Below are 25600 nucleotides of genomic sequence, written 5' to 3'. Positions count from 1 at the left end.
CTAGTAATGTTCCATCTAGATTCCTCTTGAGAACTGATGCATCCCTAGCTGCTGGGGACACTGGCTGCTCCTGGCTCACAGCATGGTCACTCAATGGGAATTGCTCTTGACCACGAAGAACTGCCTTCCCCAAGGTATGTAATGGGTTGATAAGGGATTAAAAAGCCTGGCCTCTTCTCTCAATTTGGGACAACTCCTACAGGCCCACCCAGTTTTAGAGCTCCCCATCAGATTGCCTGAGTCTCTGTTGCCACCACTCTGTTGGCTGTTGGCTGGTTTCTCCCTCTGCCCTGTCCTGTGGTCCTCTCTTCCCTGGATCCCGAGAGCACTGACCCCCCCCAAGTCCGCCCAGTAAACTGTCAGCAGGCAACTTTCCATCTCAGAGTCTGTTTCCAAAAATCTCAGTTTCAGACACCATCCGAGTGGAAACATAAACCCAAACCAGTTCTTTGATGCTTGTGCTTGTGGCCAAGGCCTAGAACCATGATTGGATGGAATGTAGCTGGCCCCCTGGGAAAAGGGTATAAAAAGTTTTTAACCATTTTGCTCTGAGCTATTTGCATCTGGAGCACAGGCCTCTGTTGGAGGTTTAAATTCATGAGCAATCATAATTATATGCCTAAGGGAAAATATGATGGTTTGGGGAACAGGGGAGACAGAGCTGGGGAATGGAGGGAGAACTTGAACTGAGCCTTCTTCTAAAGGGGAGCGTGTGCAGTTTGTAACATGGGAGCCATGATGTAAGGAAATCAGCCTGAAAGACAAGGAGAAAGAGGGAAAGGAGTTCCCTGTCAAAAAATCCTGTCCTGCCTTTATGTTAGATTTTATCTTTAACAAAGGGTTTCACCCTATGTATTCAGGTAGCTGAGTGGTTGTAGGAGAAATACAGCTAGGGCAGGACCACTTCCTGAGATTTATAAGTCACACTCTCTTCCTTCTGAGCTATAAGGTGTGGTTACTCCGCTCTCCACCAGTTCTGATAGCAGGGTCACCCTTCTCACCTCACTCACAAGACTCTCCGACTGTGGTCAATTAGATAAACAGAGGCCTCTGGGGCTGGGGAGCATAAGAGAGTATTCAGGGAAACCTTATTGAACTTGTTTGTGAGCTCTTGGTAGGGGAAGGAGGCTTGTGTGTGAGGCGGGGCCTCGGTGTTGGCTCCATTTCTTGCGAGGTTATGAGTGGTCAGATGTCACGGCCTGGGGCTGGAGCTGCAGCTGGGTCCTCTCATGAGCTTCGCTTCAACCCTCCTGGGTGGTACTCAGCACCTAAGGCCATGAGGATCATGCCACATTGTGCAAGAATGGGTTCCCCTGCTCAGATCTGTAGATGGATTGCCAGGCAGAAAAATGTGGTCTGCAATGGGGTCTGCCAGCTGTAGCTTGTGGGTTGGGGGGAGTGGGGTGGAGGGAGGCCTGCTGGGTAGGCAGGGGGTTGTCATTTTTAGACCATGACTAATAAGAAATCTGGATTTTCTCAATTGTAAAAACTCTTCCCGCTCTTCCCTTTCCCTGTCCACAAGGTAATTGCAAAAGTCTAGAGCTCTGGAGTCATTTTATGTTCTCTTTTGATGGCCTAAAGTGAATTAGAAGCTGGAAAACATTGTACATGGGAAACACTATATGTGTATTGTGTATTACATCTTAAGCTAAATGTTATATGAGAACAAACGGTTTAAGGGAGTTGGAGCACACAAAAGAGGCTGGCAATCATTTTAAGCCCAACATTTGGCCCAAATTAGCAATTTTCAAATATTCATGTTTATATTTAAATACAAAGATTTCTTATTTCAAACCAATTGCTGCTGATCAGTAGCGTAACTTCAAATTTGTTACAGCTTACAGGAATGGGGAGGAGGGGCAGGCCAGTGTGAAATGGAAAATTTGAACTTGAAGTTAGAAGAACTTCAGTCTCAGCTTTTCCATTACAAGCTGTATGACCTTGGGCAACTTACTTAACTTCTCTTGTTTACTTGTTAATAAAATTAGAGTAATAATTTTTAACCTTATAGGGATATGGGGAGGACTGAGAGACATTACGTGTTTAGAGAATAATGTTTTAGAGAAACAATACAATCCACATGGATGCTAGTTCTTATTAGTGGGAATGTGTATGGAGGTGGTGCATCTGCTTAGTAGGATTCAGGTGGCTTTGGGGAAAACATCAGCTATGAGCCATAAATAGAAATACATATAACTCTAGAAAAGGGGCTTCCCTGGTGGCTCAGATGGTAAAGAATCTGCCTGCAATGCAGGAGACTAGGGTTCAATCCCTGGGGTGGGAAGATCCCCTGGAGAAGAAAGTGGCAACCCATTCCAGTGTTCTTGCTCAGAGAAATCACTGGCCAGAGGAGCCTGGTGGGCTACAGTTCATGGAGTCTCAAAGAGTCAGATACGACTGAGTGACTCACACTTTTATAACTCTAGAAAACAAGGCTGTCATTGAACCCATTCCTTGTTTCAATGAGTGTTTCTCCACTAGTCCTAGACCCCAACAAAATGACATTCTCTTTCCCCCACATTCTATGAGTGTTATGTAGTTATTCACCCCTAACCTGCTGGCATTGAACAAGAAAGACTTCTGTTCCATGGTCTGCTTCCCTTGGAAATCATTACTGTAGCTTCTAGGTTGATCTCCTAGGACTTTTTTAGCCTCTGGGACTTCAAGCCATGCCAATTTTTGCTAAAAAGAAAAAAATGACAAGATTCACCCCTAATTCTACAGCAGGCCAGTTTTACAGAATACTCCACCAAAGACAGCAAACGTTGACTATACAGGCATACCTTGTTTTATTGTACTTTGCTTTATTCTATTTCACAGATACTGCATTTTTTTTTACACACTAAAGGTTTGTGGCAACTCTGTAATCAACAAATTTGCTCACTTTGTATCTCTGTGTCACATTTTGATAATATTCACAATATTTCAAACTTTTTCATCATTATTATATTTGCTTTGGTGATCTGTGATCAGTGACCTTTGATGTTGCTATTGTAATTGTTTTGGGATACTGTGAACTGCACCCATATAAGACAGTGAGCTTAATCAATAAATTGTGTGTGCTCTGACTACTCCACTGACAAGCTGTTCTCCCACCTTTCTTTGTCTTTCGAGCCTCTATTTCTTGAGACGCAAAAATATTGAAATTAGGCCAATTAATAACCCTACAATGGTCCTAAACATTCAATTGAAAGGAAGAGTCGTATATCTCTCACTTTGAATCAAGAGCTAGAAATGATGAAGCTTAGTGAGGAAAGCATGTTGAAAACCAAGTTAGGCTGAAAGTTAGCTCTGTTGTACAAAACAGTTAGCTAAGTTGTGAATGCAAAGGATGAGTTCTTGAAAGAAATTAAAAGTGTTATTCTAGTGAACAAATGAATGATAAGAAAGAAAAACAGCCTTGTTGCTGATATGGAGAGAATTTTAGTGGTCTAGATCAAACCAGCCACAACATCCCCTTGAGCCAAAGCCTAATCCAGAGCAAGGCCTAACTCTCTTCAGTTCTGTGAAGGCTGAGAGGTGAGGAAGCTGCAGAAGAAAAGTCTGAAGCTAGCAGAAGTTGGTTCATGGGGTTTAAGGAAAGAAGGCATCTCCCTAACAAAATAGTGCAGGGTAAAACAGAAAGTGTTGATCTAGAAGCTACAGCAAATTATCCAGAAGATATAGCTAAGATAATTAATGAACACTAAACAAATTTGGAAAAGACCCTGATGTTGGGAGGGATTGGGGGCGGCAGGAGAAGGGGATGACAGAGGATGAGATGGCTGGATGGCATCACCGACTTGATGGGCATGAGTTTGAGTAAACTCCAGGAGTTTGTAATGGACAGGGAGGCCTGGCGTGCTGCGATTCATGCGGTCACAAAGAGTCAGACATGACTGAGCAACTGAACTGAACTGAACTGAAACAAATAGAATGTCAGTATATTAGCCTTATGTTGGAAGAAGAAGCCATGTAGATCTTTCATAGCTAGAGAGGAGAAGTCAAAGTCTGGCTTCAAAACTTCCAAGGACAGGCTGACTCTCTTGTTAGGGGTTAGTGCAACTTGTGACTTTTAAGTTGAATCCAGTGTGCTTTTACCATCTCTCAAGTCCTACGGCCTTAAGAATTATGCTGAATCTACTCTGCCTGTGCTCCATCAGTGGGAAAAACAAAGCCCAAATGGCAGCACATCTGTTTACAACACGGTCTACTGAATATCTTAAGTCCAATGTTGAGAGCTGCTGCTCAGAGAAAAAGATCCCTTTCAAAATATTACTGTTTGTTGACAATGCACCTAGTCACCCAAGAGCTTTGATAGAGATGTGCAATGAGATTCATGTTGTTTTCATGCCTGGTAACACAACATCCATTCAGCCTATGGATCAAGAAGTAATTTTGGCTTTCAAGTATTATTATCTAAGAAATACATTTTATAAGGCTATATATAGTGTGATTCCTGTGATATATCTGGGCAGAACCAATTGAAAACCTTCTGGAAAGGATTCACCATTCTAGATGCCGTGAAGAATGTTTGCAATTCATAGGAAAAGGTAAAAACACCAGCATCATCAGGAATTTGGAGGAAATTGATTCCCATCCTTGGATGACTTTGAGGGCTTCAGGATTTCAGTGGAGGAAGTAATTGCAGATATGGTGGAAATAGCAAGGGGAGTAGAAAGCTTGGTAGAGACTTATTACATAACTTTCTTGGTTCTTTTTCACTTAAGCTATACAGAAGAAAAGTAGAGCTCTGAGAAAATCTGGTTGCAAGTTGTGAGAAGTTATTTCAAAATTAAATTATAAAAGAGGTAAATTGCAATTTCCTAGGCTGAAACAACCACAGCTGGCAGTTGGGGAAAGCAGTATAAGGTTTTGATTCTAAGTTTGCTTTAAGTCCAAATCAATCCCAAGGAGGCTTTGACGGAATAATTATAAATCTGGGTGATTTGGGAAAGAACTCTAAACAAATTCCAAGAATAAGGCTAAATTTTTAAAAAGTTATGATTGATGAAATGTTATTTACTCTTTTGATATGGATTTAAATGTGGCTTCCATAAAAGCTTGATCCATAAGAATCGCTGACTTCATTGGTTTCTATTGTTTAGGTAGAGAATTAATGTTATACTTTAAAAAACAAACTCTTTGGTAAAAGGATCCCAACTGCAGTAGCATCTGAGAGATAGAGACCCTTCTGTCTAGTATCGGCACAGTGATTCTACAGTTGGGAAGTGAGGCAGGCTTCACAGGGGTAGGGTGATGCCACAGACTCCTCAGTTCCTGTTTGGGTTCCTATCTCTTGGTTTGGGGCTCTGATACTTCTGCAGCACAGGTGATCTTAAGAAGGGTCACCTCCCCACCAACACTCCCTGGCTTGATTTCTGTCTGCTTCTGGCTAATCTGCTTCACTGACAATGATATCCATGGAAATTCAAAGCACCTCTTCTTACCTCCAAGCACCGTTACTCCATAAACTGGCCATTTGTTAACTTTTTGGGAAAGACTCTGGAATCCCTCTATGGGGATATGTCATTCTAGGCAAGGTCCTTATCCCACTTAACCTCATTTCGTTTCTGTCTATAAGACAGATTTCTTTCCAGGACCTGTTGTTTTGAACTAGTCTTGTCACACCTTGTCATCAGGCCTTCCTTATAAAGCTTCTCAAGAAAACAAATGAGCTAGTCATATTCAGCCGTGGACTGGCAGAGGAGGGAGCCATTATACGGTGTGTTCTGAGGGTCCCCAGAGAACTTTCTGCCCCCAGAACTATCAGGTGATTCTCAGATTTAAATACTGCAGATAAATGCTAGCAGTCCTTAAGAAGGGTCTCTGTGAAAATTTTAGATATGCCTGCTTGTGTTCTAAGACCCTGAGTCCTATTTCTAACCAGCCATTGCTTAAACTAAAGTGCCTTAACAGTGCTACAGGCTATGGAGTGGACAGTGCTAGGGAGACGGTCAAAGTTCAAGACACGGACGTGGGGATCTGTAACGAGCCTTGGGCCCGCCATTTGACGATGCCACACATAAGGGAGTGGAGTCAGATGAGTTTTAATAAGGTGGAACTGAAGGAAAACGTGGCTGAATGTAAGCTTTGCGGGTAACGACCCCCAGGGCTGTGTCTTGTCGTGGGTATTTAGACAGAGTCTCTAGAGGTCTTTAGAGAGGCATACTGATGGAGGCTGCACATTTTTTGTCTGTTTCCTAATGATGATATAGGGATTTGTACATTAGTTCATTTTTTTATTCTCAGTAATTCTACAGATTTCCCATCAGTTTAATGTGAGATTTTCTTATGGAGATTATTTGTACCACAACCCAGCTCTTCCATAAGTTTTGAATATCATTACTCTCTTAGCTGGGTCTTCTTTAATTTCTGATAATAGCAGCAATAGTATCACTAGTTAATTTTCTTCTATTTTGGGTGAAGTGTACTTTATACATGCCTATATTTTTTTAACCCATACAGAAACCCTACAAGATATTATAATTCCCATTTAATGAGTGAGGAAACTGAGGCTTCGAGACTTGACTAAGGTCACACAGTGAATGGTGGAAGGGGTGGGGGCAGGGACTCATCTGTGATTCTCCAAAGCCCCAATGTACCCAATGCACCTTGCCATTCCTCCTAAACCATGAGGGAAAATGTGGCTGTGATTCTTTGCAACCCTCCTCCAAGGTGACTTAAAGGATAGTGGATGGTGATTATGCAAATCGGTCCTTCACAATTTAAGAATTCCCACATAACCTCATAAATGGCTCATGAGTGCCAAGTCACTTCGGTCATGTCCCACTCTGTGTGACTCTGTGGACTGTAGCCTGCCAGGTTCCCCTGTCCATGGGATTCTCCAGGTAAGAATCCTGGAGTGGGTTGCCATTTCCTTCTCCAGGGGACCTTCCCAACCCAGGGATCAAACCTATGTCTCTACTCTTATGTCTCCTGCATTGGCAGGCGGGTTCTTTACCACTAGTGCCACCTAATAATTTGATTTATTTTCATGGAAGACTATTCTATCACTTTAAGACACTAACATTTCTGTTTGAGAAAAATTATTTCTCTCCAACCTTGTGGCAGAGAGGCAGGCAAATCAACATATCCTAAATTATATTTTAAAGTTGTGATTAGATCTGACCCTGTATAGAACAAAAGGAAGTGAATTTAGAGTTAGTATTGATGGGTACCATATGGCCTGAAAAGAAAAAAAAAAAAGGAACTTTCAACAGGAGAAAGTTAAACTTGAGTGTCATCCAACCTTGTGCAAACCAAAATTTCAGTCTTGACCGCTGCTCTCAGGCAGATTTCTCTCTTCCTCCCACCCTGTAATTAATTAGGGTTTGGGCTAAGAGAATGAGGGGACAGGGATCAACAGAGTGGAAACCTTGTTGAGGTTTGAGTGAAAATTTGGCTCATAGTTTCTTTACGTTATTTGTGTTTTGTTTCAGCCTTCATGGTACTGGAATTAAAAAATCTGTCTGTGTGTGGTGTTAATGTATTTAGCAGCATGATTGATTTAACAGAGCCTCGGTGAGGCGGACCAGGAGAGCACTCTCTCAAAAGGCCAACCTGGAGGAGCGTGTTCCACGTCTAGTAGCCGGCGGGTGAGTAAAACCACGACTTCCGTGGCCTTGCCCCCGCCGCTCCCCCCGATCCACTGATGAGCTGTGTCTGATGCCTGGCAACGGCGCCATCACCAGAGGGGGTGGCTGGAGAGCCGGCAGACCATTACAACTATTACTCTAAATTGAAGTATTGGAAGTATAAATAAAAGATTGTCATGGCTTTCTTGGTTTTGGAAGAAAAAAGCTTTTCAACAGCAATGTTATTCAATTCAGCTCCTGCTTTCTTTTGCCAGCAGCTCAGTTGAGGAGAATGGGACCTGAACAAGAGAGTGGGGTGGCAAGGGTGCTGCGTGCAGAGGCAGCAGCTGAAATCATCTGGGGTCAATATGCAGTGTCCACCCTCCATGCCCTTCCATATCTCCACTGCAACAGGAACAGATGAGGTCCCCCCAGCCATATCGAACCCTCAGATGTATCCAGAGGGAGGCCTTGAAGAGCCAACTGTCTGCACAGAAAAAGCCTTTTCTCTCCTTTAGCGCAAAGGTGATGTGTCTTTGATTCAGGAAGACCCATGGGTATAGCTTCCCATATTGGAAGTGAGATCATCAGACTTACTCAGCTAAATCTCCTGAAATCAAAATTATATTCTTGAGGCCTTGGCTGGGGAGTTCAGTCACTCAGTCATGTCTGACTCTGTGACCTCATGGACTGCAGCACACCAGGCTTCCCTGTTGTTTACCAACTCCCAGAGCTTGCTCAAACTCATGTCCATCGTGTCAGTGATGCCATCCAACCATCTCATCCTCTGTTGTCCCCTTCTCCTAGTGCCCTCAATCTTTCCCAGCATCAGGGTCTTTTCCAATGTCTCAGTTTTTCGCATTAAGTGGCCAAAGTATTGGAGTTTCAGCTTCAACATCAGTCCTTCCAATGAACACCCAGGACTGATCTCCTTTAGGATGGACTGGTTGGATCTCCTTGCAGTCCAAGAGACTCTCAAGAGTCTTCTCCAACACTACAGTTCAAAAGCATCAATTCTTCAGCACTCAGCTTTCTTTATAGTCCAACTCTCATATCCATACTTGACTACTGGTAAAACTTTTAATTTCATGGCTACAGTCACCATCTGCAGTAATTTTGGAGCCCCCAAAACAGTCTGTCATTGTTTCCATTGTTTCCCCACCTATTTGCCACGAAGTGATGGGATAGGATGCCTTGATCTTACTTTTCTAAATGTTGAGTTTTAAGCCAACTTTTTCACTCTTCTCTTTTACTTTCATCAAGAGGCTCTTTTGTTCTTCTTCGCTTTCTGCCATAAGGGTGGTGTCATCTGTGTATCTGAGGTTATTGATATTTCTTCCGGCAATCTTGATTCCTGCTTGTGCTTCATGCAGCCCAGCATTTCGCATGATGTACTCCGTGTATAAGCTAAATAAGCAGGGTGACAATATACAGCCTTGATGTGCTCCTTTCCCGATTTGGCTGGGGAGGAACTATTTCAATCCTGTAGTACACTTGACTTCCACTTGGCTTCTGCTCCACACCAGTCTGGAGTGTCCTTGGCAATGTGGTTAGAAGCTGGGCTGGGACTGAGTGTTTGGCATCAGATTGGACTTCATATTAAGAGCTGATGGCTCCCAGGGGTCTGAGCCAGTCTCAGCATTACCAGCTGGCAGGGAGGCTGGAGACATCATCCATGCTATTGGCAGAGCTGTGCCCACTAGCAAATCTTGAGATAGGAAAGCTAGAAAGGACTTTGGAGATTATTTGAGATTGTTCATTTCACCTCGTAGTCAGGGAAGCAGACCAGAGAAAACGAATGACCAGTCTGGGGCCACAGAACCCTTGGTGCAGAACTGGGGACCGGCTCTTCTGGTCTTGGTTCCTTGGCTGGCTCACTGCACCACTTCTTCTGGAGTCCGACTGGTCCTTGTGGGTTTGCTGAGTCCTGACTCAGCACCACAGCAGGGCCTGGCTGGGGGTGAGGAACCCTCAGGGAACAGCTTCCTTAGAGGGAGCCCCACTCTACTCCCTCAGGAGACATGCTTGCTTAGCACCTTCTAGGAGGTAAAAGAGAATGAAGCCAATTACCCATCCAAAATGCTGGAACCTTCTTTTTCACACTCGATTCTCTGGTCTCCCATGGTGTATGAGTTGCTTGTTAAATTAATGTTTCCCTGTCTGGAGTGCCAGAGGAATAGACATTATAGACCAATTAGAGATAAAAATCAAACCAACCAGAGTTGTCCTTCTAAAAATTAAAAGTCCTTTTTATGTGCTGTGGAGGTGTCGGCATTATCATAAAGACTAATTAGGACATTTTACAACATCCTGGTAACGGGAGGAAACAATCTTGTTGGTAACTTTAAAGATTATTAAGCATCTTTAGCACTTGAGGTCAGATATTTAAGACGCTTTCTGTGCTCACCTGCTGTTGCTGCAGGAAGTATTTTATTGTCTCATAAGAAGAAAGGAGCATTTTGAAAGCATAAATGCCCAGCTGTAATGGACGGTCCTGCACTTTGCAAAGCCCTAAAACAGGGTCTCCAGGAAGAGCCGGCTGTGACTTGAGATGAGATTTGTCACGCTGTGTTCTGTCAGGCTGCGCTGAAGGCAGTTTCCATCTTGGCCTCCTGGAGAAAAGAAAGCATTATGAGGAGGGTGTGTTCTGGCATTGGCAGCAGAAACGAGGAAAGTGGACCGTGCAACTTCCTATTAAAAATGCTGTTTTTCACTTATGGGCAAATGTGTTTCCTATATTCTAACAAATAGGTACAAAAGCACTGAAGGAAATAAGGGTGGGGGGGGGGACATGGCGGTCCCCGGAGCATTTTGAGGGGACATCATGTGTGTGATTTGCTCTTTCCTTCTAGAAATCACGATGAATTGGAACACACTCTTTGGAGCTTGACTGAAGACAAAAGGCGCCTGGCAGATGTGGGTTGGATGGTTAAATTGTATGTCATTGTTATTTAAAGAACTGCATGTTGTCTTGAAATTCAAATGTCCTTTAACAAATAGGGAAATTGTCTCAAGGTCAAAGCAGGAGGGTAAATTTAAATGTCACAGAAGTATCGAAAGTTCATAAGATCTCTGCACAGAGATTTCTAGAAAGCTAAGGAAATCTTAAAGAATTCCCAATCGAAGGCTGTGTGTTTATAGTGTCATTTGTCTGTGAGTCTGTTGGAAAGGCTTTCAGATTTTCAGTAATTTTAATTGAGACTAAAACCACACAATTAGGCTTCACTTAGTTATCAGTGAGAACACTAGCTATTTACTTTATAGTCTTAATGACGTAACAAGTGTAAAGAAAACACAGGGCAGAGTTAAAAGTTAATTCTCAGCTTTATGCTCTGGGATTTTGCCACACGAACTATTCACATGAATTGGGGTTTTTAGAGTAAAATTTCAGAATATGGTTCTGAAACTTGACCATTTCCTGCTGACCCGTCTGCCACACTGCAGTTTTCAAACAACAATTTCTCTTTTTAAAAGGTTATTTCTCACTGTAAATATAATGCAGTCTTATTAAACAGAAACTGAAAATAGTCACCAACATGCACCACCCACCAAACATAGTTCCTGTCTTTGTGGATTTCTTTTAACCTTTTCCCTGTTATTAATCAGTTTATTTAAGATTTATGTCATTGTAACTACAGTATTTACACAATTTTATATCCTGCCCTTTTCACCTAATATATTGTAACCTTTATCCACGTTATTTTATGGTATTTGTAAACATAATGTTTAATGACCTCATAATCTGTTATTAAGTGAATATATTATAGTTTGCTGAGCCAGTTCTCTTTAAGACCTCTTGGTTGTTTCCAGTGCTTTGGAGAGGTTACACAGTTAGCCATAGGAGAAATCTGGCTCGAAGTCCTTCTCTAAATTTGTGCTTTTCTGCCATTGTAGACTGCAGATATGCAATATATGAGTGTGTTTCATACACTCTGGCCACCATGAGTCTTGCTTCATATTTGAAAAGTGAAAGTCACTCAGTTGTGTCTGGCTCTTTGTGACCCCATGAACTATACAGTCCATGGAATTCTCCAGGCCAGAATACTGGAATGGGTAGCCTTTCCCTTCTCCAGGGGGTCTTCCCAACCCAGGGATTGAACCCAGGTCTCCAGCATTGCAGGCGGATTCTTTACCAGCTGAGCCACCAGGGAAGATCTTAGATAATTCGACAGATCACAAAGGGGATTTTCGATTAACTTGTATTTCTTTTGATTACTACTCAGACTCATTTTTTTTTCATATTTTGTCAACTATTTGTAATTCCTTAATTATGCAAATTTGTTTCTCAGTTTAATCTCTTTATTTCAGTTATTTTATCTTATTAAACACAGAAGCTTGAAATTTTTATACAGTTAATCTATGTAGTTTCTCTTTCTTTGGCTTTTCCAAGCTTTTAAGCTTAGAAATTTCTTTCCATTCCAGAAGTTTGACCAATATTCATTTTTTTTTGTTTGTTTCTTTCTCTGGCTTTATCCATTTATATTTGACTCTTTAGTGCACCTGCCATGTGTTTTGCTGTATGGTGTGAGAAACGAATATGAATTGTTCTTGTTTCCAAATTGTGAATCTATTTTATTGATTGAATTCCTCTTCTGATTTGTGATGTCTTCTTCATTATATATAAAAACTTTTAAGTTGCATGTTTTCATAAAAACTATACCAAAAACCTTTGGCATTAGTTACTTTTATTTGTGTATTTATTTTTGCATTGTGGCAGGTTATCATGACTAGACCATTATATGACTTGCTTTGGAGTAAAATAAATGGGATAATTGTGAAAAATAGCCTGGCATATGTAGGGAGCCCCAGAAAAGTCTAGAAAGAGCAAAATCTGGGGCACACTGTCTAAATTACGGGTGCTTATCAGAATCATCTGCAGATGGTGACTGCAGCGGTGAAATTAAAAGACACTTGCTCCTTGGAAGAAAAGCTATGACCAACATAGACAGCATATTAAAAAGAAGAGACATTACTTTACCAACAAAGGTCTGTCTAGTCAAAGCTATGGTTTTTCCAGTAGTCATGTATGGATGTGAGAGTTGGACTATAAAGGAAGCTAAGCACTGAAGAATTGATGCTTTTGAACTGTGGTGTTGGAGAAGACTCTCGAGGGTCCCTTGGACTGCAAGGAGATCCAACCAGTCCATCCTAAAGGAGATCAGTCCTGGGTGTTCTTTGGGAAGACTGATGCTGAAACTGAAACTCCAATACTTTGGTCACCTGATGCAAAGACCCGACTCATTGGAAAAGACCTTGATGCTGGGAAAGATTAAAGGTGAGAGGAGAAGGGGATGACAGAGGATGAGATGGTTGGATGGCATCACTGGCTTGATGGACATGAGTTTGAGTAAGCTCCGGGAGTTGGTGATGGACAGGGAAGCCTGGCGTGCTGAAGTCTATGGGGTTGCAAAGAGCTGGACACAACTGAGTGACTGAACTGAACTGACTGATCAGAATCATCTATGGAACTTAAAATTTATAGTCTTGGATTCTGGCCCCAGAATTTTTCATTCTGTTGATTTTAAGAGATGTTTGAACATTCTTGTTTTAAAAATGTTGCACAGATGGTTCTGATGTGTACCCCAATTGAGAACTATGGTCTAGAGCTGGGGTCAGTAAACTGTGGACCACATACCAAATCCAGACTGCCATTGCTTTTATATGGCTTGTGAACCAACCGTTAAAATTTTTAAATGGTTGAAAATAAAATTTTTAAGAATAGTATTTCATGACACATGAAAATAATTTGAATCTAGGGTGAAACAAATCACCAGCCTAGGTTGGATGCATGAGACAAGTGCTCGGGCCTGGTGCACTGGGAAGACCCAGAGGGATTGGGTAGAGAGGGAGGTGGGAGGGGGGATCGGGATGGGGAATACATGTAAATCCATGGCTGATTCATGTCAATGTATGACAAAAACCACTACAATATTGTAAAGTAATTAGCCTCCAACTAATAAAAATAAATGGGAAAAAAAAAAAACAGAAAATAATTTGAAATTCAGACTCTAGTGTCCAAAAGTGAAGTTTTATTGGAATCCACCCATGCCCATGGGTATATGTATTGTCTATGACTGTGTCCCCCTACAGCAGCAAGATTGAGCAGTTACAGTAGACTACAGGGCCCACAAAGTCAAAAATACTTACCATCTAGCATGTTAGAGGAAAGGTTTGTGATCCCTGGCCTAGGGTAGTTTTGAGACTCAGAGATCCTTGGTTTTAGCATATTACTAAAGTGCTATCCCAGAATGTTTAGTTGTCCATTTCAGAAGCAAGATTACTATAGTTATATCAAGATTCTAAAGGCCAGAAACAGAGCTGAAAGTGATTATAAATTGTAGCTCTTCCATTTGTGGCAATAAAGTGAATTCTATATCCTGAAATCCTGCTCCGACATAACCAGCTGTGTGGAAGATAGATAAACCAGTCTTTAAATGCATAGCTGTATTGGAAGGAAAGTAAGGTAAATTTCAGATGCAGCAAACGAAGAAGAAAAACAAACTATATATATGTATAACTCAGTCACTTTGCCATACAGAAGAAATTAACACAACATTGTAAATCAACTATACTTCCATAAATTTTTTTTTTTTTTAATGAAAAAGAAGAAAAACAAACCTAGGTGGCTGAGAGAGCTCTGAAGCTGGCAGGTTCCCTGAGGGAATCTTCTGGTCTGTGGCCACTGCGGAAGGGATAGGACACAAAGCCTTGGGCCAACGCAAAGTAGAGTTGAATTGTCCCATCCCCCCCACATCTTACGCCTCATAACACTGGAACTCTTGAGGACAACATTGTTACTGAGAGATTGACCTAGAAAAACAAGGTACACAAAGGAAGACAACAGAGAAAATTGCTGTTTCAGTCTTTGGTTCAGGGTAAGGAAAAAAATATTCTGCCCTGAAGATTCATAACACAAATCTAACTCCCATGCAGACCTGGGGCCTGGATTCACACATTGTGCAAGATATGAAGATTCCGAGAATTTAGTTTCAAGTAGTTTCAAATTAGTAGTGCCCCAGATGTCTGGCAGCAGCAAATCTATATCTTCTCTGGAAGAAGAAACATGTAACACATGCCTCATATAACTGCTACATATAAAGTTCCAAAAGACACAAACTCACACAACAGTAGACAAACAAATGACAAAATACCTGAGAGACTAAGGCACCATGGGTGAGAGTCAGAACAAACAACAAATAGCAGAAGCAGTCCCAGAAGAACTTCAGACAAAGAAACTACTGCATACAGAATGTAAAGTAGATATGTTTGATCAGTTTAAAGAATTAAAAGTTTAAATTAAAAGTATCAGTAAGCAAGAGACCATTCAAAATGACCAACAGATTGGAAGCAGAAAGAGGTAGAACATCTAGAAATAAAAAACAAGTCTTAAAATAGCATGTTATTGTTCAGTCGCTAAGTTTTATCGGACTCTTTGTGACCCCATGGATTGTAGCATGCCAGTCTTTGCTGTCCTTCACTGTCTCCTGGAATTTGCTCAAACTCATATCCATTGAGTCAATGATGCCATCTAACCATCTCATCCTCTGTCATCCCCTGCTCCTCCTGCCTTCAATCTTTCCCAGCGTCAGGGTCTTTTCCAATGAGTCAGCTCTTGGCATCAGGTAGTCAAAGTTTTGGAGTTTCGGCTTCAGCATCAGTCCTTCCAATGAATATTGAGGGTTAATTTCCTTTAGGATTGGCTTGTTTGTATATACTGTCCTTTTAATCCACTGCTCCATCTTTCAAGAGAATAACTGACCACCCGAAATGAGTGGTGGTCATTCAGTCACCAAGTTGTGTCCAACTTTGTGACCCCATGGACTACTGCACCATGCCAGGCTTCCCTGTCCTTCACTATGGGTGGTGTGGGTGGAGATAAGATAGGTTTGGAAGGAACTCTAGAGAGATCTGAAAGATAGACTGAAGAGTCTGGAACTTATTCTGTGTCTCATGAGGACCTGGTGATATTTTTTGAGCAGGAGTGGTGGCAGTGGTCACGTGGGGATTCAGAGTCCCATCCTATTTAACTCCAAGCCTACCGTCTTTCAGAGCATGCAGATAAGACCCTTCTTAAGAGACTTAGCTTAAATATTGCAACTAAGTTTCAGAGTGAAAATAAGCGTCCATGTGGGGTAAGTGGTAAATTGGTGAAAGTGAAAGTCGCTTAGTTGTGTCTCTTTGCGACCCCCATGTACTATACCAGAGAAGGCGATGGCACCCCACTCCAGTGCTCTTGCCTGGAAAATCCCATGGACGGAGGAGCCTGGTAGGCTGCAGTCCATGGGGTCGCTAAGAGTCGGACGTGACTGAGTGACTTCACTTTCACTTTTCACTTTCATGCATTGGAGAGGGAAATGGCAGCCCACTCCAGTGTCCTTGCCTGGAGAATCCCAGGGACAGGGGGGCCTGGTGGGCTGCCGTCTATGGGGTCGCACAGAGTCGGACACGACTGACGCGACTTAGCAGCAGCAGCAGCAGCAGTACTATACAGTCCATGGGATTCTCCAGACCTGAATACTGGAGTGGGCAGCCTTTTCCTTCTCCAGGGGATCTTTCCAACCCAGGGATCAAACCCAGGTCTCCTGCATTGCGGGTGGATTCTTTACCAGCTGAGTCACAAGAGTAGCCCAAGAATACTGGAGTGGGTAGCCTATCCCTTCTCCAGCAGATCTTCCAAACCTAGGAATTGAACCGGGGTCTCCTGCATTGCAGGTGGATTCTTTACCAGCTGAGTCACAAGAGTAGCCCAAGAATACTGGAGTGGGTAGCCTATCCCTTCTCCAGCAGATCTTCCGAACCTAGGAATTGAACCGGGGTCTCCTGCATTGCAGGTGGATTCTTTACCAACTGAGCTATCAGGGAAGGCCTGGTAAGTTGGTAAGTCTAGCCTATCTCCAAAGGGCCGGAACAACAAATCAATGTATATAAGCATGACCATGGAGAGGAAGGGAAAGGAAGAGCAAAAACCCAAGAGAAACATGATTGGCTAAGAGGGTAGAGAAGTTTTATAGGCAAAGGGGGATTGTAGCAGGGTGAACAGGGAGGTTAATAATGTTAATATTGATTGAAGGTGAAGGTGGGAGGGAAAATAGTTGAGGACTCATAGTATCAGCATCAGGAAGTTACCAGTAAAGCAATGTTTTGTGGTTCTGGGAATCTAATTGGTTAGGAGGGGAGACAGTTTCTCATTTGTTGTATTTGTTCAAAAGATCAAAGCCTTGATTTTATGATCATTTCTAAACTTTGTATTATTTCTCTAACATTTCTTATTTTCCAATGTCCTTCATGAACCTCTTTCTGTACATTCACTGCTCTAACGGACGTTGTTACAATTATGACACTGCCACTCCCCTGCCTCCAAGTCTCTGCCCCCACCTTCTGAAGGCTAATTTTTTGAAAATTTGCCCAGGCAGCTCCAGAGAGATTCTCTGATTCTGCTTACATCCTATGTTTTCTGCCTGATCTCTGTAGGTTAATTTCATTGTGAGGCGGCATGCAATTAATGAGACTTATTATGTTAATGAGCACAGAAGTTATTATTTAATAATTATGTTAGCAATGAAAACAGTTATAGGTTAATTGTTACAATTACTATTAAAATAACAAGCTGAGGGATGAATTTATATCTATAGTTCAGTTGAAAAGAAATTTAAACATAGAATTGTGAGCAAGTGACTGGTATGTAGGAGACAAAGAATGTGTTTATACATGTAAAAGTTAACAGCTATCAACCTCACCAGTAAATGTGGAACAAGAAAGATTTTGACATAAAGAGACTTTGCACAGAGAAATCTTAGGTATTTTTTTAAGAAAAGTAAAACTGAGAGAAAACCACTCCAGTTTGGAAGGCCATCAATGGATAAAATATTGGGACCTTATGTAGATTCTAATGTCAAGGTCAAAAAAGTATCAACAGAACAAAAGCCATAACCAGATCAGAAGACTTGCCTTCTTGATCACTAAATAGCCATTGACTTTCCACAGTTCATTTTACCATCTTTGTATCTCAATTTCCTCATCTGTTAAAAAAAGGCATTAAAATTCTATGTAAATGAATATTTATGGAGGCATTGACTTCCACACACCAAAGCAACAAAGGCTGTTCCCTAGAGTGGGCCTAAATATCGATGAAGTGTGTATGTGTGTATGTGTGTGTGTGGTGTGTATGCATGCTTGCTCACAGACACATGCAGACATGAGACTAGGCAAGATTCTATAATTAGTCTTTCTGCAATGAGAAACCTTTGTCTGTAAATGATTTGTCTTAAAAATCTCCTTCTTAAGACATTTGCGTTGTGCATTGTAAAACCGATTTGTTGTTACCAGCTACGCAGGCTATGAGGGCATGTCTGAGTTCTGGGAGGGAGTGTCATGATCAATAAACCATGTCTGCCCTGGCCAGCCCTTTACAGTAACTTCTGATTTTTTTTACATTTTCTTTATTAATATTATTAATTAATTAATTAATATTAACATTATAATATTATTTTAAAATTTAGTCTAAAAATTTTTTTTGGACACATATCCATTTTACATCCATTTTATTCTCCTTGTTTTGCTTGGACTCATTGACTGTTGACTTGAGAGGGACCCTAAAATTCACCTAATTTAACTGTCATTTATAGATGACAAAACTGAGGATCAGAGAAGGGAACGTATTTGTCTGAACTTACAGAAAATCCCATGGACAGCAGAGCCTGGTGGGCTGCCGTCCATGGGGTCACAAAGAGTCACAACTGATGTAACTTAGGATGCAGCGTGCACAGGGTGAGCTGTAGCAGATTTGGAAACTAGAACTCCAGTCTTTGACTCCTTGTTAAATATTTTGTATATTCTAAGCTTGCCAGGACTCATTATAAGGTATGTCATGATCATATATCATTTTATATTGGTAAAGCATTTTATAATTTTTAGAACAAATATATCATTTCACTGCTTCCTTATAACATCCAGTAAGGAAGATTCAAGCAGCTTTGTCTATATTTTAGCTGCATGAGAACCCTGAAATTCCCTTGTTCAAGGTCACATGACAAGTAAGAGTTAGCAGGGCTACTAGAAACCAGTCTTTCCAGTTCTTTCTGGCTTATTGCTCTTGCATTGCTCCATGCTATAGAAAAATAGGGGATGAAATGATTAGGATTTATTTAAAAAATTCTAAAGCTGCTTTAAATTTGCCTTGTAAATAATTTTCCAAAGTATCAATTCATCACATCTAAGAATTTCCCTTTGGCATATTTTGCCCTGACCCTATGCGATCTCTGCAGTAGCAGAAAGAAACAGACTAACACATAGGCTGTGAATAGCACCACTCTGTAAGAACTGTTTTGTGCACTGTTCGTGGATCAGGAATCTCAGCCATGTGATACTGTCAAGGCTGCTAATGAAACCCTAAGGCCTGGCTTCTCCTATGGCTCAGTGGTAAAGAATCTGCCTGCCAATGCAGGAGACACAGGAGAGGTGGATTCGATTCCTGGGTTGGGAAGATTCCCTGGAGGAGAAAATGGCAACCCACTCTAGTATTCTTGCCTGGAGAATCCCATTGACAGAGGAGCCTGGCAGGCTCGTGGGGTGGCAAAGAGTCAGACATAACTGAACGACTAAGCATGCAAGGCCAGTAGAAGTATTAAAAGAAAAGTGCAAATAAACATAAGAATTTGGAAGAATAAGAATAGAGAAAGTGACCTAGGACACGGAGGTTGAAGAAGAGGACCCCAAGGTGGAGATGGGTATAATCCCACAGTTAGTGCTGTAAGGGCTCAAGGAGCGTGGGGGCGGGAGGTGACTGGTATCAGAGGCTCAGAATTTGAGTTTAAAATCGCTCCTTTCTCCAGGTCTTTGGGCTTCCCTGGTGGCTCAATGGTAAAGAATCCACCTGCAAGGCAGGAGATGCAGCTTTGATTCCCAGGTCAGGGAGATCCCTTGGAGAAGGAAATGGCAACCCACTCCAGTATTCTTGTCCAGGAAATCCCATGGACCGAGAAGTCTGACGGGCTGCAGTCCATGGGGTCACAAAGAGCTGGACATGGCTCAGCAACTAAACCACCACTGCCACACCGGGTCTTTAATTGGCCTATTTCCGGCTCCATTTGATAGGATGCAGGGTAGCAACCAAAATGAATGAAACTACATTTAGGTTTTCCCAGGTCCTGGTGGACATGGTCAGAATTAATAAAAAGGGCTAGTAGGTATGAAGATAAACTTATAATGACAAAACTAGCATTTATTAAGTTCAGTTCAGTTCAGTCACTCAGTCGTGTCCGACTCTTTGTGATCCCATGAACCACAGCACGCCAGGCCTCCCTGTTCATCACCAACTCCCAGAATCCACCCAAACCCATGTCTATTGAGTCGGTGATGCCATCCAGCCATCTCATCCTCTGTTGTCCCCTTCTCCTCCTGCCCTCAATCTTTCCCAGCATCAGGGTCTTTTCCAATGAGTCAGCTCTTCGCATCAAGTGGCCAAAGTTTTAGCTTCAACATCAGTCCTTCCAATGAACACCCAGGACTGATCTCCTTTAAGATGGACTGGTTGGATCTCCTTGCAGTCCAAGGGACTCTCAAGAGTCTTCTCCAACACCACAGTTCAAAAGCATCAATTCTTTGGCACTCAGCTTTCTCTCACATCCATACATGACCACTGGAAAAACCATAGCCTTGACTAGACAGACCTTTGTTGACAAAGTAATGTCTCTGCTTTTTAATATGCTGTCTAGGTTGGTCATAACTTTCCTTCCAAGGAGTAAGCGTCTTTTAATTTCATGGCTGCAATTACCATCTGCAGTGATTTCTGAGCCCAGAAAAATAGTTATTAAAGTTAGTTTCCAATAACAAACAGCACATATTGAGTGCTAGCCCTGTTCTAAATACTCTGGGGATAGGTATCGAGATGTTGACTTCTCACAACTCTATGAAATAGTTCCTTTTTACAGATGAGAAAATTGATGTGCAAAGAGGTGACATATCTTGCTCATGATCAGACAGCTAGTAAGTGGCAGTTAGGATTCAAAGCAGAGTCTTTGGGACTAATAACCAGCCTACCCAAGTCAATGTTGAGTAAATAGTGATACCAGAAAGGATTGATTGCTGGGGTCCTCTAATGCCATCACTGCTTGCTAGGCAGGCAATAACTTGAGGTGCAAACTGTGGGCTCAAGTGTAAAGTCAGCCACTGAGGATGACTGTGTGCAGACTGGCCATTCCACACTCAATGTGTCAGTTTCCTGTGAGACTGTGAAAACCACTTTGCTGAAAGATGTGCACACCACTGCCTCACCAGTGAGTGGTTCTCTGCCTCAATTGGAATATGCCAGTGTCAACGGAAGTGTGCAGAAAAGTGTGATGTAGCATTTTCCAGTCCTCCTTCACTGCTGTGTTCTGGGGGTATACAGTATCATGCCCTTTCAAGGGCAGAGCGAGAATCAGTCATGATAGGTGTTAGAATCAGGTCAGGGCTATTGGCAGCTTGCTGTGAGGGAGGAAAAAGGGATTAGGAACAGGAGTAATTCTCTGTCCTCATTGATTTCAGAGGCTGTTTACCTGCAAGTGTTTCTGCAACTTTGTTTCTCCCTTTGAACAGATTCACAGTGGAAGGAAGAAATTTGCTCAATGGTGGCTCTGAGAGGCCTGCAGAGCTTAGAGCTGCCAAGGTCAGGAAATGGAACACATGCTTTTTGCCAAGGCAGTTTTTTTTTTTTTTTCTCATCAGGTTAGTGATCATGCAAGGAAAAGGGCCATTGATAGGTCCAGAGGCAAGTGTAGGGGGGAAGAAATAGTCACAGCTGCCTGTGTGTTAAGAGCTTAGGATCAGAGCAGTTTGAAATTGTCTGTTCAGTTAAAACAGGGACCTGCCTTGAAGTGTTGGCTTCTGAGTGCTGGCTTGAGGAAGGTCAAATAGAATCTATACCATTGCTTTTGCTGTAGCTGTTATAAGTCATCAGAGGAATCATGAATCCAGTTAAAGCAGAGCAATAGGATTTAAAATAAGTAGAAATGATCTACTTTCTGGGTGAGGACATGCAAGATTTCCGTTGTTCTCCCAAGATAATTTGCCATTTTGTAGATTACAGGTCTGTGATGATGCGACTATTTTCTGAAATTGTCTAGCTTCCTGGCTCTTTTAGGAGACAACCGAGGAGGAAATACTCTTTTATTTATCCTTGTGAAACATTTCCCAATTAAAAACCTAGTAAGCAAATAACCCTATAAACCTACATTTAAAGAATCTGAATGTCTTTACCAGCAAAATCCTAATTTGTGGGAGCATGAGTTTGGAAATACAGTTCTCCCTCAATATCTGCAGGGGGTTGACTCCAGGATCTCCCCCTGCACCCAGTGGATACAAATATCTGCAGATGCTAAGTCTCTTAAATAATGTAGTTTAGCATTTGCATATAAACTATACACATCCTCCCATATACTTTAAAATCTCTAGATTACTTATAATACTGAATACAATGTAAATGCTATGTAAATAGCTGTAAATACAATGTAAATACTAGCCAGTAATTTCAAGTCTTTGTTTATTGGAACTTTCTAGAATTTCTTTTTCCCTGAATATTTCTCATCCCAGGTTGGTTGAATCTCAGGATATGGAACCCATGGATAGAGGGCTGGCTGTACTTGTTTTCCAAATCCAAAGACAGTAGATGTTGTGAACATTATTTGGCAAATCCAGGGCATTGTTATTAGCTGTCAATATGAAAAATGTTTAATAAGTTTACTTTTCCCATTGAGTATAGCTAGGCACACAGTGGGAGAGCATGCTGCCCCCAATGTGCTGTTTATAAGTCACTTCAGCGAAGGAGGGTTGCCTTTGCTCTGTTGCTTTCAGGTCAGTGAGGCAGAAGGACATAACACAGCTGGATGGCAGCTCATGGTGGGGCTGGGTCTCCATCCACTCATAGCCCCTGGGTCTTCCTTTGAAGTGTCACCTTTGGAAAGGGCTAATAAGAGCTGTTACAATCACTGTGGTGAGGGTTTGTGCTGTGCATAAAGGGGCTATGTGGCAGCTCCCTGCTTAAAAAGAAATGGAAGCACAACTGACCCTGGACAAGGACCAGTCCTTGCTGATGCTGGGACTCCAGAATGAGATGCATTCCTACTTGAATCAAGTTCTGTGCCCCAGCCTGGAGGTGGCTAGCTCTCTCCACTAGAGGAAGAGCAGGAGTCTGCAGGGTAAACTCTTTGGGATAGATCCAATGGCAAGAGCATTTCTCTAGGAGGATTGTGGAACATAATGTCTTGGAGTCGCTGCTATTTGGAGAGTGTCTCCATGGAGAGATTGGCTTTCTGCAACACTGGAGCCTGGAGTCTTGTTCAGGGACAGCTGGGCACCAACATGGCTTTGTCTGCTCTGACAAGGATAAGGCAGAAAGCCTTGGCTGGCAGTGCATTTGATTTAAGATCTGGGAGGACTTGAGGCATTTTCCAAATGGAAACTCACAGAATGGTAGAGTCACGGTGATGTGAGCCTGAGCACAAATGGGCAGGAATCTGTGTTCTCCCTAAACTCTGGCGGAGAAAGAAGCTGGGGCAGAGTCTTTGCACCTGCTCCTGGGCCAGGAAGCCCCCCTGCTGGTTTCTCTGCATCCCTGGTTACACAGGATGGGAAACTGCATGGATGTGGCCTCTACTCACCATTTGTAATAATGCTGCAAATAATTTCTCCATTCTAGCTTTGCTTATTTTAAAATGTGTGTGTGTGTGTGTGTGTATGTGTGTGCAGTAAGGGGGAGTAGGCTTGAACTAAACCAAATATGAAAAATTAAGAGTACTAAATTTTCTGAAATTTGAGTTTGACCTAATGGCTAAACTGTAAATAAACCACATTTAAAAGAATCTGATGAATTAATTTGAGCCAGAACTAAAGTCATACTGTTTTTAACTTTTAATTTTTTTGCATAATTTCAGACCTAGAGCAAAATTGCAAGACTAGTACAAATACTTTTCATGTAGATTCCCCCAATATTAACATTTTACTGTTTCTGTTTTTATCTTTCTCTGCCTCTCTCACTTCTTGACTATTTAAGATGAAGTTGCAGTGTGTTTCATAAAAATAAGGAAATTCCTTTACATAGTCAGAGAACAGTTATCAAAATCAGAAAGTTAATATTAACACAATTCTACAAACCTCACTCAGATTTTGCCAGTTGTCCTAATAATGTCTTTTATAGCAGAATAACCCCCCAAATCAAATATTCCTTTAGTTGTTGTGTCCCCTTAGCTCTTTTTGTTTTGGAAAGGTATCCTAGTCTTTCTTCAAAGCAATGCATATTTAAAAGTATCTAGAGTAGATTAAAGGAGGGAATCAAAATATTGTGGAGCCTGCCAATTTTTCTTTCATCTTTGTAATGGAATTACACAGTCTTAGAATTTTAGTTGGATACATGATCACCTACTTAAAAACTATCTTTCCCAGGCGACCTCTAGCTGTGACCCTGTGACTAAAATAGGACGCAAGTAGAAGTAATGTGTGCAACTTCTAGATCAAGCCCTTCATGGGAATGGTTGTGTCTTATTTACATAGTTTTACAAGGGAGAATAAAGACATAAAAGCAGGATAACTCCCCTGAACCATGAGGCTCATCAACAACCTGATAATGTGGGGCAGCCATGCCAGCCCTTGTCTGTCTAGATAATTACCCCTACCCCCTGTTCCTCTAAAAAAATTAAGGACTTGAAACACCCCCCCCCCACCACCACCATTTTATTTTGTATGAGTCATTCTTATTTTGGGTCTTTTCTTAGAGCATTTGTACAAGTATGCAGTTGTCTGAACCACTATTTATGGAATTGTTCAAATTTCTGGAGTAGTTCTGCCAAAGGAGAAAAAAAAAGCACAAAATTTTACAAACTACTAACCATATAACATGAGGTGAACTTGTATAGCAGTTTTTTATTGATAATTTTATCAAGACTGGAAAATGTTGTCCCTTTTATGCTTTTATTAATTGTTTTAGTAATTGCATTTACTCATTTGCATTGGTGCCAGTCAAAGTTGTATTCTTTGTGAAATTACAAAACTGTCTCTGTTATGCAAATTTAAAGTCTTAGAGGAATTTTGGGTTGAAAGATCTGCTCCTGCAATTTCCATATGTTGGCATCAGGTGGCAGTAGAGCTATATATGTTCTGATCAGCCTTGTGTAACAGGGCTTTCACTGATGACATAAGCATGAGTTTCTGAGCTAAAACATTGGATACAATATGATTTAGTTATTTTAAAAATGCAATACAAAGTAAAGAAAAATTATTTCACAGAAAATACAAACAGAAATCTCATATACATTTTTCATGTGTTCTTTAGCACAACCAAGCTGAAACATGGTCTTGATATTAAACCTGCAAAAGGCTTTATTTCCTATTTTCTATTTCTCATAGAACCACTATTATGAACACTCCTTTCTCCTTATTACTTTTTCAAGAGAGGTAGTACTCTCTATCATAATCTAGACAAAAGTGTAGCCTTTCTGGCCAACTAAAAGGGCGTAAATTAAACTTTTCTCTTTAGCTTCTTGCTAAAATCCTCTCTTATTTCTACAAATTTAGCAAGAGTGAGGAAATTATAAATGATTGCTCTTTAAGCATATTAAAATTTTGTGTTCATCAGGGGTTAAACTACATGTGGTATTCTACCACTTAGAAGTCTTTCCAAAAATTTCCCTCCCAAGTCAACATAACTTGGGAACCTACTTGACCAAATATGCATACATATGTGGCTGTTTACTCAGTTGCGTCTGACTCTTCATGGCCCTGTGGACTGTAGTCCACCAGGCTCCTCTCTCTATGGAATTTTCCAGACAAGAATATGGGAGCAGGTTGCTATTTCCAATCCTAGGGGAGCTTCCCAACCTAGAGATTGAACCCACTTCTCTTGTGTCTCCTGCAGTGACAGGTGAATTTTTACCACTAGCGCCCCCTAGGAGCCAGGTAATAGCCTTGTTTAGTACCTGGGTTACCGAATGTAACACCTAGAAGAAAAAAAGGGAAGTTGAGCCAAAGTGAACAGTATCTGGACTAGTTTAATGATCTCAGGTAATTTCCACTTT

The sequence above is a fragment of the Cervus canadensis genome, chromosome 24, assembly GCF_019320065.1.
Source record: "Cervus canadensis isolate Bull #8, Minnesota chromosome 24, ASM1932006v1, whole genome shotgun sequence".
Taxonomy (NCBI): domain Eukaryota; kingdom Metazoa; phylum Chordata; class Mammalia; order Artiodactyla; family Cervidae; genus Cervus; species Cervus canadensis.
Note: the sequence above shows the minus strand (reverse complement) of the source record.